Raw genomic sequence first — 6,644 nt, 5'->3', positions numbered from 1 at the left:
TGGTGATTAAGTGTCAACACAAGTGCTTAAATGTGAATCTATGCCCATGGATGAACAAAGTGCAAATCACAAGTAAAGGTATGTTTCTAAGCCTTAGTACATTGGTTTTGTGTACTAATATATTTATCTAAGTGTTAGAAACAGAGAGAAGAAGAAAAGGAGATTGTTGGCTGTGTACAGCCAACGGGCTGTTTCGGTCTGGGGCACCGGACTGTCCGGTGGTGCACCGGACAGTGTCCGGTGCGCCAGGCTGCCTCGACCTAAAGACGCCGCTCTCGGGAATTTGCCGACGGCGTACGGCTAAAATTCACCGGACTGTCCGGTGAGCCAACGGTCGGCCGAGCCAACGGTCGGCCGCGGAATCTGCGCGCGACACGTGGTCTGGCCAACGGTCGGAAGGAAGCACCAGACTGTCCGGTGTGCACCGGACTGTCCGGTGCGCCAGATCTGCAACGGTCGGCAACGGTCGGCTGCGCTGTTTAAGGAAATAAATCGGGCACCGGATAGTGTCCGGTGTGCACCGGACTGTCCGGTGCGCCCGATGACAGAAGGCAAGGATGGCCTTCCAGTTTTGTTCTCAACGGCTCCTAGCTGCCTTGGGGCTATAAAAGGGACCCCTAGGCGCATGGAGGAAGAGACCAAGCAACCTAAGAGCATTCTTGATCATCCACACTCATTCTTTGCGCATTCGTTTGTCATTCTAAGTGATTCGAGCTCCGTTCTAGTGAGAACTTTGAGATAGTCTTTTGAGCTCGATTCTTGGCCGTGTGTGTGCGCATTTTGCTGTGGATTTGTGTGTGTTGCTTCCCTCCCTTACTCCGTATTTCTTTGTGAATCTCAAGTGTAAGGGCGAGAGACTCCAAGTTGTGGAGATTCCTCGCAAACGGGAAATTGAAAGGAAAGCATAACACTGTGGTATTCAAGTTGATCATTGGATCACTTGAGAGGAGTTGAGTGCAACTCTCGTCCGTTGGGACGCCACAACGTGGAGTAGGCAAGTTTTGTACTTGGCCGAACCACGGGATAAATCACTGTGTCTTCTCTGTGTTGAAACTCCTTGTGATTATCATATTGTGCAAGATCTTCTCTCTAGCCACTTGGCATTAACTGTGCTAACACTTAATCAAAGTTTTGTGGCTTAAGTTTTGAAGTTTACAGGATCACCTATTCACCCCCCCTCTAGGTGCTCTCAATTGGTATCAAAGCCGTTCTCTTCAAGAAAGGGACTAACCGCCCAAAGAGATGGATCCTAAGGGGAAGGGAATCGTGATCAACGACAAGGAAAATGAGTCCTTCGTCAACGAGCCAAAAGATGACAAATCCAACGACTCCGTCTCGGGCCACAGACGTAAAGATGGGAAGAAGAAGAAGACAAGACGTATCAAGGAGATCGTCTACTACGACAGCGACGAGTCTACTTCTTCCCACAAGGACGACGACAACGACTACAGGAAGACGGTCAATTCGAACTTTTCATTTGATTATTCTCGTATTCCACATAGTTCGAATTCGCATTTGCTTTCCATTCCTCTTGGCAAACCTCCACACTTTGATGGGGAGGACTACGGATTTTGGAGTCACAAAATGCGTAGCCATTTATTCTCTCTCCATCCAAGCATATGGGAGATTGTAGAGAGTGGAATGAAATTTGATAGCTCGGATAGCCCTATGTTTATTAACGAACAAATTCATAAAAATGCACAAGCTACTACTGTGTTGCTAGCCTCTTTGTGCAGGGACGAGTACAATAAGGTGAGCGGCTTGGACAATGCCAAGCAGATATGGGACACCCTCAAGATTTCTCACGAGGGGAACGACATCACCATGCTCACTAAATTGGAGTTGGTGGAGGGCGAGCTTGGAAGGTTTGCAATGATAAGGGGCGAGGAGCCAACCCAAACATACAACCGGCTCAAGACCCTTATCAACAAAATAAGGAGTTATGGAAGCACGCGATGGACGGACCATGACGTCGTCCGACTATTGCTAAGGTCCTTTACCATTCTTGATCCTCATTTGGTGAATAATATTCGTGAGAATCCCAGGTACACCAAAATGTCGCCCGAAGAAGTCCTAGGAAAATTCGTCAGCGGGCGAATGATGATTAAGGAAGCAAGGTACGTGGACGACGCCTTGAATGGACCAATCAACGAGCCGCAACCTCTTGCTCTCAAAGCAACAAGAAGCAAGGAGGCGCTACCTAGCAAGGTGGCACAAATTGAGGCAGCCGGACTTAATGATGAAGAGATGGCTCTCATCATCAAACGCTTCAAGACGGTGCTAAAAGGTCACAAGGGGCAGCCAAGCAAGACCAAGACAAAAGGGAAGCGCTCATGCTTCAAGTGCGGTAAGATTGGTCATTTTATCGCTAACTGCCCCGATAACGATAGTGACCAGGAACAGGGGAACAAGAGGGAAAAGAAGAAGAATTACAAGAAGGCCAAGGGCGAGGCACATATCGGAAAGGAGTGGGATTCGGATTGCTCCTCCGACTCCGACAATGAAGGACTCGCCGCCACCGCCTTCAACAAGTCATCTCTCTTCCCCAACGAGCGTCACACTTGCCTCATGGCAAGGGAGAAGAAAGTAAGTACTCGAAACTCTACTTATGCTTCTTCTAGTGAGGATGAGTCTAGTGATGATGATGACATAGACTATTCATACTTATTTAAGGGCCTAGATAGAACCAAGGTAGACAAAATAAATGAATTAATTGATGCCTTGAATGATAAGAATAGGCTTTTAGAAAAGCAAGAGGATTTGCTGTATGAAGAACATGACAAATTTGTAGAAGCACAAAAATCACTTGCATTAGAGATTAAGAGAAATGAAATGCTCTCTTGTGAGTTGTCTACATGTCATGATTCAATTGCTAGTTTAAAGAGCAAAAATGATGATTTAAATGCTAAGCTAGAAAAATCTAGTAAATTAACATCTTGTGTAGAACATGTTGTGATTTGCACTAGGTGTAAAGACTTTAATGTTGATGCTTGTAGTGAACACCTAGAGTGCATTTCTAAATTAAATGATGAAGTAGCTAGTCTTAATGCCCAACTTAAGACTAGCAAGAGTGATTTGGATAAACTAAAATTTGCAAGGGATGCCTACACAATTGGTAGACACCCCTCAATTAAGGATGGGCTTGGCTTCAAGAGGGAAGTCAAGAACTTGACAAGCCATAAGGCTCCCATCTCCGCCAAGGAGAAAGGGAAGGCCCCTATGGCTACTAGTGTTAAAAAGAACCATGCCTTTTTGTATCATGATAGGAAAAATTCTAGAAATGCTTTTAGAAGATATGATGCTTTTGATTCACATGCTTATGATTCTTATGCTATGACTGCTTCTAGTTCTCATGTTGTGCATGATAGAAAAGTTGGTAGGAGGAATGTTGTTCATAATATGCCTAGGAGAAATGTTGTTAATATTCCTAGGAAAGTTAATGAGCCTTCTACAATATATCATGCTTTGAATGCTTCCTTTGCAATTTATAAAAAGGATAGAAAGGTAATTGCTAGAAAGTTAGGGGCAAAATGCAAGGGTGATAAAACTTGCATTTGGGTCCCTAAGGATATTTGCACTAACCTTGTAGGACCCAACAAGAGTTGGGTACCTAAGTCCCAAGCCTAAATTTGCCTTGCAAGTTTATGCATCCGGGGGTTCAAGCTGGATTATCGACAGCGGATGCACAAACCATATGACGGGGGAGAAGAAGATGTTCACCTCCTACGTCAAGAATAAGGATTCCCAAGATTCAATAATTTTCGGTGATGGGAATCAAGGCAAGGTAAAAGGGTTAGGTAAAATTGCCATTTCTAATGAGCACTCTATCTCTAATGTGTTTTTAGTTGAGTCTCTTGGTTATAATTTGCTATCTGTTAGTCAATTATGCAACATGGGGTATAACTGTCTATTTACAAATGTAGATGTGTCTGTCTTTAGAAGAAGTGATGGTTCACTAGCTTTTAAGGGTGTATTAGACGGCAAACTTTATTTAGTTGATTTTGCAAAAGAAGAGGCCGGTCTAGATGCATGCTTAATAGCTAAGACTAGCATGGGCTGGCTGTGGCATCGCCGCTTAGCACATGTGGGGATGAAGAACCTTCACAAGCTTCTAAAGGGAGAACACGTGATAGGTTTGACTAACGTGCAATTCGAAAAAGATAGACCGTGTGCAGCTTGTCAAGCAGGTAAACAAGTGGGAGGAGCACATCACAGCAAGAATGTGATGACCACTTCAAGACCCTTGGAGCTGCTGCATATGGACCTCTTCGGACCCGTCGCCTATTTGAGTATAGGAGGAAGTAAGTATGGTCTAGTTATTGTTGATGACTTTTCCCGCTTCACTTGGGTATTCTTTTTGCAGGATAAGTCTGAAACCCAAGGGACCCTCAAGCGCTTCCTCAGGAGAGCTCAAAATGAGTTTGAGCTCAAGGTGAAGAAGATAAGAAGCGACAACGGGTCCGAGTTCAAGAACCTTCAAGTGGAGGAGTTCCTTGAGGAGGAAGGGATCAAGCATGAGTTCTCCGCTCCCTACACACCACAGCAAAATGGTGTGGTAGAGAGGAAGAACAGGACGCTAATCGACATGGCGAGGACTATGCTTGGAGAGTTCAGGACCCCCGAGCGTTTTTGGTCGGAAGCCGTGAACACGGCTTGCCACGCCATCAACAGGGTCTACCTTCATCGCCTCCTCAAGAAGACTTCATATGAGCTTCTAACCGGTAACAAACCCAATGTATCTTACTTTCGTGTATTTGGGAGCAAGTGCTACATTCTAGTGAAGAAGGGTAGAAATTCTAAGTTTGCTCCCAAAGCTGTAGACGGGTTTTTATTAGGTTATGACTCAAATACAAAGGCGTATAGAGTCTTCAACAAATCATCGGGTTTGGTTGAAGTCTCTAGCGACGTTGTATTTGATGAGACTAATGGCTCTCCAAGAGAGCAAGTTGTTGATTGTGATGATGTAGATGAAGAAGATGTTCCGACGGCTGCTATACGAACCATGGCGATTGGAGAAATACGGCCACAGGAACAAGATGAACGAGATCAACCTTCTTCCTCAACTATGGTGCATCCCCCAACCGAAGATGACACACAGGTACCTCAAGTGGAGGCGCTTGATCAAGGGGGAGCACAAGATGATCAAGTGATGGAGGAAGAAGCGCAACCAGCACCTCCAACCCAAGTTCGAGCGATGATTCAAAGGGATCATCCCGTCGATCAAATTCTGGGTGACATTAGCAAGGGAGTAACTACTCGATCTCGATTAGTTAATTTTTGTGAGCATTACTCCTTTGTCTCTTCTATTGAGCCTTTCAGGGTAGAGGAGGCCTTGCTAGATCCGGACTGGGTGTTGGCCATGCAGGAGGAGCTCAACAACTTCAAGAGAAATGAAGTTTGGACGCTGGTGCCTCGTCCGAAGCAAAATGTTGTGGGAACCAAGTGGGTGTTCCGCAACAAACAGGACGAGCACGGGGTGGTGACGAGAAACAAGGCTCGACTTGTGGCAAAAGGTTATGCCCAAGTCACAGGTTTGGACTTTGAGGAGACGTTTGCTCCTGTGGCTAGGCTAGAATCAATTCGTATCTTGTTAGCATATGCCGCTCACCATTCTTTCAGGTTGTACCAAATGGATGTGAAGAGCGCTTTCCTCAACGGGCCAATCAAGGAGGAGGTGTACGTGGAGCAACCCCCTGGCTTCGAGGATGAACGGTACCCCGACCACGTGTGTAAGCTCTCTAAGGCGCTCTATGGACTTAAGCAAGCCCCAAGAGCATGGTATGAATGCCTTAGAGACTTTCTAATTGTTAATGCTTTCAAGGTTGGGAAAGCCGATCCAACCCTTTTTACAAAGACATGTGATGGTGACTTGTTTGTGTGCCAAATTTATGTCGATGACATAATATTTGGTTCTACTAACCAAAAGTCTTGTGAAGAGTTTAGCAGGGTGATGACGCAGAAATTCGAGATGTCGATGATGGGCGAGTTGAACTACTTCCTTGGGTTCCAAGTGAAGCAACTCAAGGACGGCACCTTCATCTCCCAAATGAAGTACACGCAAGACCTGCTAAAGAGGTTTGGGATGAAGGACGCCAAGCCCGCAAAGACGCCGATGGGAACCGACGGACACACAGACCTCAACAAAGGAGGTAAGTCCGTTGATCAAAAAGCATACCGGTCAATGATAGGGTCTTTACTTTATTTATGTGCTAGTAGACCGGATATTCTGCTTAGCGTATGCATGTGTGCTAGATTTCAATCCGATCCTAAGGAATGTCACTTAGTGGCGGTGAAGCGAATTCTTAGATATTTAGTTGCTACGCCTTGCTTCGGGCTCTGGTATCCAAAGGGGTCTACCTTTGACTTGGTTGGATACTCAGACTCCGACTATGCTGGATGTAAGGTCGATAGGAAGAGTACATCTGGGACGTGCCAATTCTTAGGAAGGTCCCTGGTGTCATGGAATTCTAAGCTCCGTTGCCCTATCCACCGCTGAGGCCGAGTATGTTGCCGCAGGACAGTGTTGCGCGCAACTACTTTGGATGAGGCAAACCCTCCGGGACTTTGGCTACAATCTGAGCAAAGTCCCACTCCTATGTGATAATGAGAGTGCTATCCGCATGGCGGAAAATCCTGTTGAGCAC

At 45.8% G+C, this 6,644-nt stretch overlaps 1 protein-coding gene across 1 annotated transcript in view; it reads left to right on the top strand.

The window, feature by feature from the left end:
• Nucleotides 1–4,775: 4,775 nt before the first annotated feature.
• Nucleotides 4,776–6,644, top strand: part of LOC100277039 (uncharacterized) — a gene marked incomplete at its 5' end in the record, with an annotated part of 28,023 nt that continues 26,154 nt past the window's right edge. The window contains 1 exon segment of the mRNA NM_001150710.1: nt 4,776–4,792.

This window comes from Zea mays, chromosome 6 (genome assembly GCF_902167145.1).
Source record: "Zea mays cultivar B73 chromosome 6, Zm-B73-REFERENCE-NAM-5.0, whole genome shotgun sequence".
NCBI classification, from domain to species: Eukaryota; Viridiplantae; Streptophyta; class Magnoliopsida; order Poales; family Poaceae; genus Zea; species Zea mays.
Note: the sequence above shows the minus strand (reverse complement) of the source record. Positions and strands in the feature narration are given on the sequence as shown.